The 12659-nt window shown below is 47.2% G+C and overlaps 1 protein-coding gene, 1 long non-coding RNA gene and 1 pseudogene across 2 annotated transcripts in view; all 3 read left to right on the top strand.

The window, feature by feature from the left end:
* The window catches only part of LOC114510623 (sialic acid-binding Ig-like lectin 5), a 209017-nt gene that overhangs the window by 138347 nt on the left and 58011 nt on the right, over positions 1-12659 (top strand). The window lies entirely within an intron of this gene.
* On the top strand, positions 2424-6352 carry LOC114510625 (annotated as a pseudogene).
* Positions 11206-12476, top strand: LOC118496644. Its single transcript, XR_004900292.1, has 3 exons — positions 11206-11886; positions 12010-12284; positions 12391-12476. It is a non-coding gene; the product is annotated as an uncharacterized LOC118496644 (long non-coding RNA).

Raw genomic sequence — 12659 nt, 5'->3', positions numbered from 1 at the left:
ATATTTAGCAATTCTTAAATGTGTAACATGGTATTATTAACTACATTATTATAGTCAATGGTATGAATACCCACTGTTATTAACCGCAATCACCATGCTGCACATTACATCCTCATGATTTAATAATCTAATAACTGCAGGTTTGTACCTTTGATTACACTCAATTCTATGGCCCAATCCCCACCCTCTGCTTCTGGCCACCAGCAGTCTGTTGTCTCTATGTATGAGTTTGATTTTTAAAATGTTTTCACATTTAAGTGAAATTATATGGGCTTTTCTCTGCCTTATTTACTGCACTTAGTCTAATGCCCTCATGGTCCAACCACATGTCACACATGGCAGGATTTCCTTCTATTTTATGACACAAACACCTTCCACTGTGTATATAGTGTATTGTCTTCATCCTTTCATTTATCAACAGACACTGAGGTTGCTTCCAGATCTTGGTTATTGTAAATAATGTTGCCAGATACATAGGGGTGCTTACATTTTCTCAAGTTAGTGTTTTCATTTCCTCCAAATAAACACCCAGAGTGGAATTGCTGAATGTTATGGCAGCTCCATATTTAATTTTGAGGAATGTACATAGTGATTTAGTGATGAACTGAGATAGTGATTTCCATAGCAGCTGCCCCAACTTACATTCCCGGGCACAATGCAAGGGTGCCCCTTTCTGTACTTTCATGCCAACACTCATTCCTTGAGATTTGCCAGACCACTCAGAGATGTGAATTGTGGGGGCACAACCATGGACATCCTACCTCCTTTATTCCCTGGCTTGCACAAACCAATCTTCTTTGCAGTATGTGAAGAGTCCCAGGTGGGTGGGAGGTAGAGCTGGTTCATGTGTTCCCCAACGGAGGGGCAGCCCCAGGTTTTGTAGGACCTGATATTTATACCGATGATGAGATCACAGCTTCAAAACAAATATTAAAGAACCATGCAGCACATATGAGATTTTTCCAAAAAGGGAAAACACATCACATCAAGCAAGAAAAGATAAAATTTCCCTGGCTGGTGTGGGTCACTGGACTGAGCACTGGTCTGCACATCAAAGGGTCGCTGCTCCAATTCCCAGGCAGGGCACTTACCTCGGATGGGGGCCAGGCCCCCAGTAGGGGGCACATCAGAGACAACCACACACTGATATTTCTCTCCCTCTCTTTCTCCCCACTCCCTCTCTCTCTAAAAATAAATAAATAAAAGATTTCAAAAAAGTAAAACTAAGGTGCTGAGAACCAAAATACAAGAGAATTCAGACAGTTACAGACTATTTTCATTCGTGTATGGTGTTCCTGTTGGACCCACCTGCGTGGCACATACCCCCCACATTTCCAACTGATCCTGTTTGATTGTCTCTTTATGGGAGAATAATTCTGTCTTATAGATATAAACATATATATTATGTTAGTAGTCATTATTAATTATTATCATAATATAATATTTATGTAATGTAGCCAATAGAAAGAGAGTCAGTACTTCCTCTGGCACAGAATACTGACATTTCACTTTCCGTATAGTTCAAGAAACTTTCATTGATCTCAAGACATGTTACAAGGAAACTCTGAATTGTTTTACTTCATGGTAATTTTTGGGAAAATGTTCATCAAGTTTCTTTCACTCATAAAAGAGCAGCAGGATTGCAGGTTATTTCCACACCTCCCTGGAGCCCTTGTGGGGCTTTGAGAAGGGACCATGATATTGAGGGGCCCTGAGGATCGAGCTTCCTGAGGATTGTAGTGGCAAGTTTGGAGCTGTGCTGAGGACCAGCAATTGGGGTCCTAGACAAAAGGGGTGAGGCCTCCCTTCACATGCCCGATCTTGAGGGTACCTGTGTATTGTCACTATCCCACAGGGCCCCAGAATCTAGAAGTCCATCACTTGTACATCTCATGTCCCCCAAACCCTCAGAGCAAAGTGCTTTAATGCACAGCTTCCCCCAGGGTTCTACCCTCCACTGGACTTGGGTCTAAATTCCTTCCTCTCCTACCAGCACTTGGTGGTCTAAAGGAAATTTGAGAGTATCCTCTTCCAAAAAGTTCAGTGGTTTCAGCAGGAGGGAGGACCCCCCAGGTCACCAGGAGCAGCTCTGACTGCCATGGCCCCTGGGTGACCTCCTTCTTGACTTAAACATCAACTGTAAGGTGATCACTTTCAGATTCACACCTGGATGAGACTCTCAACCTCTGGGGGCCTTCATATGTCACTTGCAGGATCAGGTATCTGGCTGAGGTTGAAACAAGATGATTTCTCAGCCTCCACCCTGCTCTCACAGCCTGTCAAGTCTAACTGCCCTTTCAGGCCTGGCCACAGCTCTGTCACCCACAGCTTTCTGTTGGGGCGTCCTCAGCCCTACCCCACAGCTTGGCATTTCCCTCCCTGACACAGGGACCTAGACCTGCTCTGCACTGTCAGATGCAGTCATGGTGCCCCAGCTGCTGCTGCCTCTGCTGTGGGGTGGTGAGTAAGCAGAAGGGAGGGGAGATGGGTAGGTGGGGGTTAGGGGCTGCAACTGAGCCTCTGTGTTCTCCTAGGGTCCCTGGAAGAGAAGGAAGGCTATGAGCTTAGAGTACAGGAATTGGTGACACTGCAGGAGGGTCTGTGCATCCACGTGCCCTGCTCCTTCTCCTACCTGTGGAGTTCCTGGTCATCTTCTAGCAAACCCTACACCTACTGGTACCAGCATGGGGACAACACAGACTACAATTATCCTGTGGCCACAATCGACCTCAATAAACCAGTGAAGAGGGAGACCCAGGGCCGATTCCTCCTTGCATACCCCTGGAGAAACAACTGTTCCCTGAGCATCAGGGACACCAGGAGGAGTGATATAGGAACCTACATCTTCCGAGTGGAGAGAGGAAGAAATGTACGATATACTTACCAAGATAAGAAGCTGACATTGCAGGTGACAGGTATGGCAGGGGCCCAGGAGAGGATGCAGAGACATGGGACCCATCTTAGAACAGCAACAGGACCCTGGGATTCTACTTGATCCCAGCCTTGGGCCCAGGGTGTTAGAAGAGACACAGAACCCGGGGTGAGCTCAGGCCCTGAGTCAGGTGGTCCTCTCAGGTTCATACTCTAGGTTTCCAACCTGTGGGACCCAAGCACCTCCCCTCTCCTCCTCAGAATTGACACAGGAACCCGACATCCTCATTGCGGAGCCTCTGAAGTCTGCCCACCCTACAGAGCTGACCTGAAGCCTGCCAGGGCCCTGCCAAGGGGGAAGACCTGTCACCTTCTCCTGGTGGGAGCTGCTATTGACCCTCTGAACCACCAAAGCCTCCACTCTTCAGTGCTCACCTTCACCCCAAGACTCCAGGAACATAGGAAAAACCTCCCCTGTCAGGTGAAACTGCAAGGATCAAGAGTGACTACACAGAGAACCATCTGGCTTAATGTCTTCTGTGAGTGTTGGAGGGATGGCTGGTTCCATGGGTGCAGTGGGGCTGGTATGTGCACATGTGAATGTGTGTGTGTGCAGGAGGCTGAGCTTACCTGAGAACACTTGTGAATGAATCTGAGTGCAGGTGGGGAGTGGGCCAGAAGGAGAGCAATTCCACCTTCCTGGTTCCCACCTCCCATCCTTGATTTGAGGTGACTTCCATCTGCTCCTCCCCTCTGAGGCACGACCTTATCTTTCTGTCCCAGATGCCCCACAGAGCCTCACCATAGACATGTCCTTCAGAAATGTGACAGGTAGGAAAGAACTTCCCTCTCTGGGGCTAAGACCTGATGGTGGGGCCACCATGGAGCTTGGGGGTGAGGGAATCAGTGCGTGAATGGGATTAGATATGGGAGAGGCAAGGAGAAAAATCACCTCCCTCCCTCCCTCCCTCCCTCCCTCCCTCCCTCCCTCCCTCCCTTTTTTGATGGATGCCGACACCTGTGTTCTACACCTTTGTCTGTCTGTCTATCTCTTTCTATCTCTGCACTTCCCCCCCACGCCCCCAAAGTCCTCAAGATTGTGCAAGACACCTCCATTTCCATCCTGGAGGGTGAGGATCCAGGTCTGCTCTGTGTGACTGACAGCAACCCCCCTGCACAGCTGAGCTGATTCCGGGGGTCCCTAGACCTGAACATTGTCCCCATCTCCAGAAACACGATCCTGGAGCTGCTCGAGTCAGGGCTGGGGAAGAAGGAAAGTTCACTTGCCAAGCTCGGCACCCGCTGGGCTCTCAAAACATCTCTCTCAGCCTCTCTGTGGTCTGTGAGTGTGGGAAAGCCTGGGTTCAGGACATCTGTGTCCTGGGTGGGGAGAGGCACTGTTGACCCTTTCCTCACTCCCCACAAACCCCCCATGGTTGCTGGGACTCTCTTACTCCTGGGAGGACAAGGGTCTCAGCTGTAGCTGCTCCTCCCGAGCCCAGCCGACCCCTTCGCTGCGCTGGTGCCTGGAGGAGGGGTTCCTGGAGGGGAACCACAGCAACTCCTCCTACATGGTCACCTCCAGCTCCACTGGGTCTTGGGCCAACAGCTCCCTGAACCTCCGAGAGGGGCTCATTGCCGGCCTCAGATTCAGCTGCCAGGCAGAGAATGTCCATGGGGCCCAGAGCGCCAGTGTCCTGCTGCTGCCAGGTCAGGGGCCTGCTGGGGACAGAGGCTGAGGGAGAAAGGGAAGGATCAAAGGGAGGATGGAACTGGGGAGAGGGGCTATGGCCAGGTACTGAGTGGTTGCTAGGGCGGGACACTCAGTCTTGTTTGGAACAGAATAGCAGGTTCTTCAAGGGGGTGGGAAGACAAGACTCTGAATGTGGGAGTGGGTGGGTTCACACCCTTCTTCTCTGCAGGGAAGTTGGTATCTGTTTTGAGAGTGGTTCCTGCAGCTCTTGGAGGTGCTGGTGCCATGGCCCTGCTCTTCCTGTGCTTGTGTCTCATCTTCTTTTGCATGTAAGTCCGTGTTCTGGGGAGGTGCAGGGAGCTGAGAAGTGGGGAGTACAGAGAGAGGCCCCAGAGTCCCAGAAAGGCAGATCTGAGTCCACACAGATTGGTCCTCTGGCAAGGCAGGCAGGGTAACAGCTTTATTGAGAGAAAATTCTTGTAAAGTGTGCAATTCAGCTGCTTTTAGTTTAATCAGAGTTGTGAACCAATCACCACACACAGGAGTGTGTGTGGAATAACAGGATGAACGAAAATTTTAAAAGTTTTTCATTATGCTTAATGCATGAGGCTAAGTGAAATAAGCTAGGTGGTGAAAGGCAAATACCATATGATCTCACCTGTAAGGGGAATCTAATTAATGCAACAAACAAATGAGCAAAATAGAACCAGAGACTTGGAAATAAAGGACAAACTGACAGTGACCAGAGGTGGGGTGGGGGAGTGGGATCAGGGGGGAAAAAGGGGAAGGGCAAGGAAAGGAACATGAATAGAGGACTCATGGGCCTGCCAATGGGAGGATTGACTGTGGGAGTGGGGGGCAGTGGGGAAAAAGGCAGGACAACTGTAACTGAACAACAAGTAATTTAAAAAATCTTTCCTTAGATCCAGATGAGAAAACAGCCCACATCCCTTATTTGTGATTCCACCAACATCCTAGCCCAGCCCCAGGAATCCAGTCACTTCTTTTTGTTTCTCTCGACTTGCCCATTCTCCACATTTTGCTTAAATGGAATCATAAAATACATGGTCCTTTGTGACAGACTTACTTCACATAGCATAACATTTTCAAGGTTCAGGTGTCATTACTTTATTCTTTTATTTCTTTTTTTTTCTAAGATTTTATTTATTTATTTTTAGGGAGGGAAGGGAGGGAGATAGAGAGAGAGAGAAACATCAATGTGCGGTTGCTGGGGGTTATGGCCTGCAACCCAGGAATGTACCCTGGCTGGGAATCGAACCTGGGACACTTTGGTTCCCAGCCCACGCTCAATCCACTGAGCTACGCCAGCCAGGGCTTATTCTTTTATTTCTAAATGATATGCTGTGGCATGGATGGGGCACATTATACTTCTCCATTCATTCACTGAAGGGCGTTTGGGTTGTTGTTAGTTTTTGGCTATCATGAGTGACACTGTTATGATTGTTTTTGTACAAGTTTCTATGTGTAACAAGGCCTTTAGTTTTGAAAATTTAGTCTAGGTGAAACACCTGGTTGCAGGGAACAGAGCGCTCACTCCTATGTATGGAGGGTCTCCTGCTGTGGTTCTGGGTCTGGATGCCTCTGTAGTTTTATCAGGGAGTGGGGGCAGCCTGACCACCAGTGCCTGACTAACTCTGGCTGCTGAATTCTTCCCTTAGAGTGAAAAACCACAGGAGGCAAGCAGCCGAGAGACGAAAGGTCACAAATGATGAAGATCCTGTCCTGAGTACAGCCACCTGGGTGAGTGATGTGGGTGTCTTCTCATGAGGTGTAGTGGGGTATGGTGTAGGCCCTGGGTATGTCCATTCAGCACGTCCAGACTGAGCTCCTCTGTGGTGAGCTGGACAGACAGCTGGGAGGTGGCTTTCCCTTCATCTCCCACAGCCCATGGTCAGCCTTTCACACTAGCCCTGCTGACCACTGAAACCCACCTCACCTCTTGGCCAGGTACAGCTTGCCAGAAGCATCTCCCCCAAAATGGTTAGTTTCCACCCATTCTGGGCTGGTTACCTCACCTCTCCTCCATTCGTTTTCCCTTTCTCAGAATGGAAATAATAAAGTATCATTCATGCTTGGTCTCTTTGAGGATGAAATGTGTTATTATCCCTCAATAAGATCTAATCAATCATGATTCTGATCTTTTAAAAACATTTTATTTATTTAGACAGAGGGGAAGGGAGGGAGAAAAAAGAGAGAAAAGCATCAATGTGTGGTCTCCTCTAGCACACCCCCTATGAGGGAACTGACCTGGCTTGGAACTCAGGTATGTGCCCTGACTGGGAATTGAACTGGTGACCCTTTGGTTCCTATGCTGGTGCTCAATTCACTGAGCCACAACAGGCAGGGCTCTGATTTTAAATAAATAGCAAATGGTTGAGTTCATGAGGAGTGTGTGTGGAATAACAGGATGAATGAGAAACTGTCCAGTCAGCCCAACTTCCCCTTGAGCCATGTCTGTTTTCTTCTCTCTCTTCTCTCCCCTCCCCTTTACTCAAGGTTCCCAGCAAAACCCCAGAACACATGGGCCCTCAGACCAAGAGTCACCCCCAGGGGATACCTCTGCACAAGGAGAGGAGCAGGATACCCAGTATGTCAACCTCAGGTTTTGTGGGAGGAAGAAAAGGGAGCCTCAGGACAGGGAGGCCACGAGCACCTGCCTATACTCAGAGATCAAGAAGAGAAGCAAGTGAAGACTCACTCAGAGCTTGGTCCTGCCCAGAGGCATCACAGCCTCTCTGGGGAAAGAAGTCAGGGCCAATTGATGAAACCTGAGGAGACCTCATGCAACATTAATATTAACCACTGTAAGAGCATCTGCAGGCAGAGCAGCAAGAAGAAGGATGATGGGATTGGAGATACTTGGACTCAAGTGCAGACTTTAGCACTTCCTAAGGCATTGTCTTCCAGTGATCCACTTCCTGCCCCGCCCCCCAAGCTTCCCCTCTGTACAGCAGAAGTCATACATGCTACTCAAAGACAGCTGTGAGCATTAAAGAAATCACAACCAACAGAGGTCCAGGGCTTGCCTGTCTCCCTTTTTTGAACAGAAAGGTCCTGGTGGCAAGTTCTCCTGAATTCAGGGGTGACCAGCCAGAGAAAACAGGGCCGCAACTTGTTGGTGTCATTGTCCATGCAGAACTCTTCCAAGCCTCCTCAGGGAAAGACACTGGAATCAGCTGGTGTTCTGTTGTGATGTGGTATCTTGTAGTTTCTGTGGGGTCATCTCACCTCACTTTTCGCCTGTGCCTTCTTCCAGCCGCTCCTGAGCACCAGTCCCTTCCCCATCCCATGTACCGCCCCACTGGGATATTTCCAACAGCCTGGCAATTGTAAACAGGAGCTGGCCAGGTATTTCATCACCAAAAAGGGTTTTCTTTTCAGAGACAAAGAAATGGCTGCGATGAAGCTGATGCGGCTACAGCAAGTCAGCAGGTATGAAGTCCTTTTCACAGAGCAGAAGCAAAAGTTTTGGGGCGGGACTGTTTTGACCATAGAGCTCTGCTGTGACCCTAGAGTGTTTCAGTATGGCCTCCAGCACCATGTAGGATGTGACATCGCGTCCCACAGGCTTCCCAATTTCTCACCAGATTAATTCTTCAGGGTCTAAGGGGTATGCTAGGGAGTTGACCCTGCCTCTGTCCGTCATACACCCCTTCCTGACTATCTTGTCATGGTCAACACATCCCAAATCTTCCCCCCTAGCATTCACTTCCTCACCCAGCTTCTCCTCGTGCCCTTTGTTCCTTAAACATTGTATAGTGTTTCCTGCAAAAGTCTTAGCTAATTGAGATCCCCCTCCTGGAGGCCACGCCCTCTTGCTTCACTCGGTGCACGCCTTGCTTCATGCACCCCTCCTGTCCTTCAAACCTGACTTCTTGCACAGATTTGTATTGAGAGAGTGAGCTCAAGAAAGAGCTCATAGTCTCCCTCCTCTATATAGTTAGTTTCATTTAATTTTTTCAAAAGAAAACTCTAAAACAAAAACAAACGGAATTTCATGAAAGGTACCAGAGTGTATGTGCCTAACAGTAATCTCTCTGATTGTTAGAATGGTAGTCTCCCTTATGTCTGGGGGAGATGTTTCAAGATCCCCAGTTTTGTCTGAAACCACAGTTAGTACCAAATCTTATATATATTATGACTTTTTCTATACACACCTATGATAAAGTTTAATTGGTAAATTAGGCACAGTAAGAGATGAACAAGTGTAACTAATAAAACAGAAGAATTATAACAATATACTCTGATGAAAGTTATGTGAATGTGTTCTCTCCTGCCCTTGAAATATCTTCTTTTTGTGTACTCACCCTTCTTCCTGTGTTAGTGTGAGAAGTCACCATGCCTCTCTCATGAGATACAAGGAGGTGTATCATGTAGGCGGTGAAGCATGAGACTGCTGTAAGGGTGACATGAACACAAGCATGTGATACATGACAGTCGATCTGATAACCCAATGTATGAGGTATCACTTAATATCTAGATGTATCCAAATAGCTTTGTTTTCTTTTCATTTTTCATAGCCTATGCCTATGGTTATTGTTTTTCTAGACTAAGACTGATGCTACTGCATTAGGTGTGATGTTTGCTGAAGACACCCTCTATCTCATTAGGGAAATCATCCTTCATTCCTACTTGGCTGTGAGTTTTATCATGAAGGCACTTCAAATCACTCACTGCTCATTGTTTTATCTCTTGAGATTCAATCAGTCAAGGGCAGATCAGGAACACAGAAGCCCCACTATGGATTTCAGCAGCAGGAATTCAATGTGAGGAATCTGTTATGCTGATGTTGGAGCACACATGGAGCCAGAATGGACTCTGTCTTCTAATCTAATCTATGTACCCAGCCTGAATGATATATATATATATATATATATAACATATAACTATGATATATATGTGTACACACACACCTGTACAGTGAAGTGCTCACCACAAAATGTCTTGTTAAATATCCATCACCACATAGTTACACATTTTTTGTAATGATAATTTCAACATTTTTCTCTTAGCAATATGCTCTCTTAGCAGTTTTTAAATATATAACATGGTATTATTAACTATAGTATTACAGTTAATACCCACTATTATTAACTGTAGTTACCATGCTGTACATTACACCCTCATGCTTTAATTATCTTATAACTGTAAGTTTGTACTTTTGACCACCCTATCCCTTTTGCCCTGCCCCCACCCTCAGCCTCTGGCCATCACCAATCTGTTGTCTATATCTATGAGTTTGAATTTTAACAATGTTTTTACATATATTTGAAATTATATGGTACTGGTCTTTCTCTGTCTGATACTTCACTTAGCATAATGCCCTCATGATACATCCATGTTGCCACAAAGGCAGGATTTCCTACTTTTTTTTGGCAGACTAGTATTCCATTTATATACACCACATTTTCTCCATCCATTCGTTTATAAATGGACACTTAGATTGTTTCTACATCTTGGCTATTATAAGTGATTCTGCAGTGAATGTAGGGGTGCATATGTTAATGTTTTCATTTCTTCCAAATAAATGCACAGAAGTGGCATTGCTGGATGTTATCGGAGCTCCGTTTTTAATTTGTGAAGAACTGCCATAATGATTTACATAGCAGCGGCCCCAACTCACATTCCCAGCTCCATTGCAAGACGGTTCCCCTTTAGGACATTCTTGCCAACACTTACTATTTCTTGAGATTTTGTAGACTGCTTGGGGATGTGAATTGTGGGGAGAACGGCCACAGAAATCCTGCTTCCTTTAGTCCTTTGCTTGTACAAGACAGTCTTCTTTGCAATATGTGGGGAGTCTGGGGTGGGCGGGGAGTGGAGCTGGTTGCCTCTGCTTCACATGTTCCCTATGGCAGGGGCAGATCCAGTTTTGTGGAGCTGATATTTATACTCAGGTTGAGACCACCGCTTCAAAATAAAAAAGCAACATGTAGCACCTATGAATTTTTCTAAAATGAGAAAACACAATATCAGTTGAAAAATGTTAAAAAGCAGAAAGTCAAAACATAAGCCAGTTTTAAAATTATAGACTATTACCATTAGTAGTGTGGTGTTCCTCTCTGGCACACCTGCCTGAAACATTTTTATGCAAACTCTTTGATTGTCTATTTATAGGAAAATAATTCTGTCATATATTAATCAATATTAATATAAGCTTGATATACATCATTAGTTGTTATAATAATATATTAACATATATTATTTACTATGTTATTTAAGATAGTAAATGACTGGAGTTACATATATTATTTACTATGTTCTGTAACATAGTAAATAGAAAGAGAATTCAGTATTTCTCTTGGCACCAATGATTGACATTTCTTTTTCTCTGATGTAGTTTAAGAAAGTTTTTAAATCACACAGTTTGTTACTGGGATGTGTGCACTGTTACACATCATTACCATATTTGGAAAGAACTTTACCAAGTTTTTTCTTTTATAAAAGAGCATCAGGATTGCAGGTGATTTCCACACATCCCTAGAGCCCTCGCTGGGGCTTTGAGAAGGGACTGAGCACACAAGGGGCACTGGGGATGGAGCTTCCTCAGCTTTAAGGTGGCACATTTGCTGCTGTGCTGTGGGCCAGCCTTTGGGGTCTCCACTGAACCAGCGAGATCTCTCAGCACACACCCCACTTTGAGGAGACCTGTGCACCGTCATTGTCCCACAGACCCTCAGACTCTAGAAGACCATGACTTGTGCATCCCATGTCCCCACAGAGCAAAGCGCTTTAACGCCCAGCTTTCCCCTGGGTTCCACCTTCCACTGGAGTTGGGTCTAAATTCCTTCCTCTCCTACCAGCACTTGGTGGTCTAGAGGAAATTTAAAAGTATCCTCTTCTGGGAGGTTCAGTGGTTTCAGCTGGAGGTTGGGTCCTCCCTGAACAGTTCTGCCCACAATGACCCCTGGGAGACCCCCCGCTCGACTTAAACATCATCTGCAAGATGATTGCTTTCACATTCACATCTGGACCAGCCTCTCAACTTCTGGGAGCCTGGGCACATTCACTTGGAGGGTATGGTAAAGGGCTGAAGTTCACAGGATGATTTCTCAGCTGCCACCCCACCCCCATGGCCTGTGGAGCCCAAGTTCCCCTTTCAGGCAGGGTCACAGGTCTGTCACTCACGGCTTCCTCTTGGGATGTCCTCAGCTCCACCCCATAGCTGGGCATTTTCCTACCTGACACAGGAACATAAACCATCTCTGCCCTGTCAGGGGCAGACATCATGCCCCTGATGCTGGGGCTTGAACCTGACCCTGGGGTCACCATGGAGCAGAGAGGGAATCAGAGTGTGAATGGTATCAGATATGGGGGAGGCAAGGATGAAAATCATCACCTTCCCTCCCTCACCTCTTGTGGGTGGGTGCCTGCCCTGCGCGCACTCTCTCTCTCTCTCTCTCTCTCCACTTCTGTCCCCAAAGCACTCAAGATTGTGCAAATCATATTCCATCCCATCCTGGAGGGCAAGGTTCCGTGCCTGCTGTGCATGGCTGACAGCAACACCCTCCCTGCAGTGCTGAGCTGATTCTGGAGTTCTCCAGTCCTGAACATCCCCCCACCCCCACCCTGCCCCTGATCTCCAAAAGCACGATCCTGGAGCTGCCTCGTGTGAAGACTGTGGAAGAGGGACAGTACACCTGCCAGGCTCAGCCCCCACTGAGCTCCAAACATGTTTCCTTCAGCCTCTCTGTGCAGAGTGAGTTGCAAAATAAATACTAGGGGTGGGGAGCCAAGTCAGGTGTTGGGGCTGTGGCCAGATTGAGATCTGGAGTTACAACTTCACACCCTCTCCTTTTCCCCAGGACCTCCCTGTTCCTGCAAATGTGTGACTCAGGAGCAGCAGGCCTCCTGGCCCCTGGTCCTCACTCTGATCTGAGGGGGCCTCATGGGAGCTGGCGGCTCTATTATACCAGGTGAGCAGCTCTGTCTCTCTACTGGGAAGGTCAGTGATTGGCCCTGAGTTCGAGGTGGGGCTGAGCAGTCCCACATGCCTGGAGTTAGAGCTAAAGGGTCCAAGTCCCTGAGCTGAGAGCTGTGTTAGCCCCACAGGTGTGGGGACCCCCAGAGAACG

This window comes from Phyllostomus discolor, chromosome 12 (genome assembly GCF_004126475.2).
Source record: "Phyllostomus discolor isolate MPI-MPIP mPhyDis1 chromosome 12, mPhyDis1.pri.v3, whole genome shotgun sequence".
NCBI classification, from domain to species: Eukaryota; Metazoa; Chordata; class Mammalia; order Chiroptera; family Phyllostomidae; genus Phyllostomus; species Phyllostomus discolor.
Note: the sequence above shows the minus strand (reverse complement) of the source record. Positions and strands in the feature narration are given on the sequence as shown.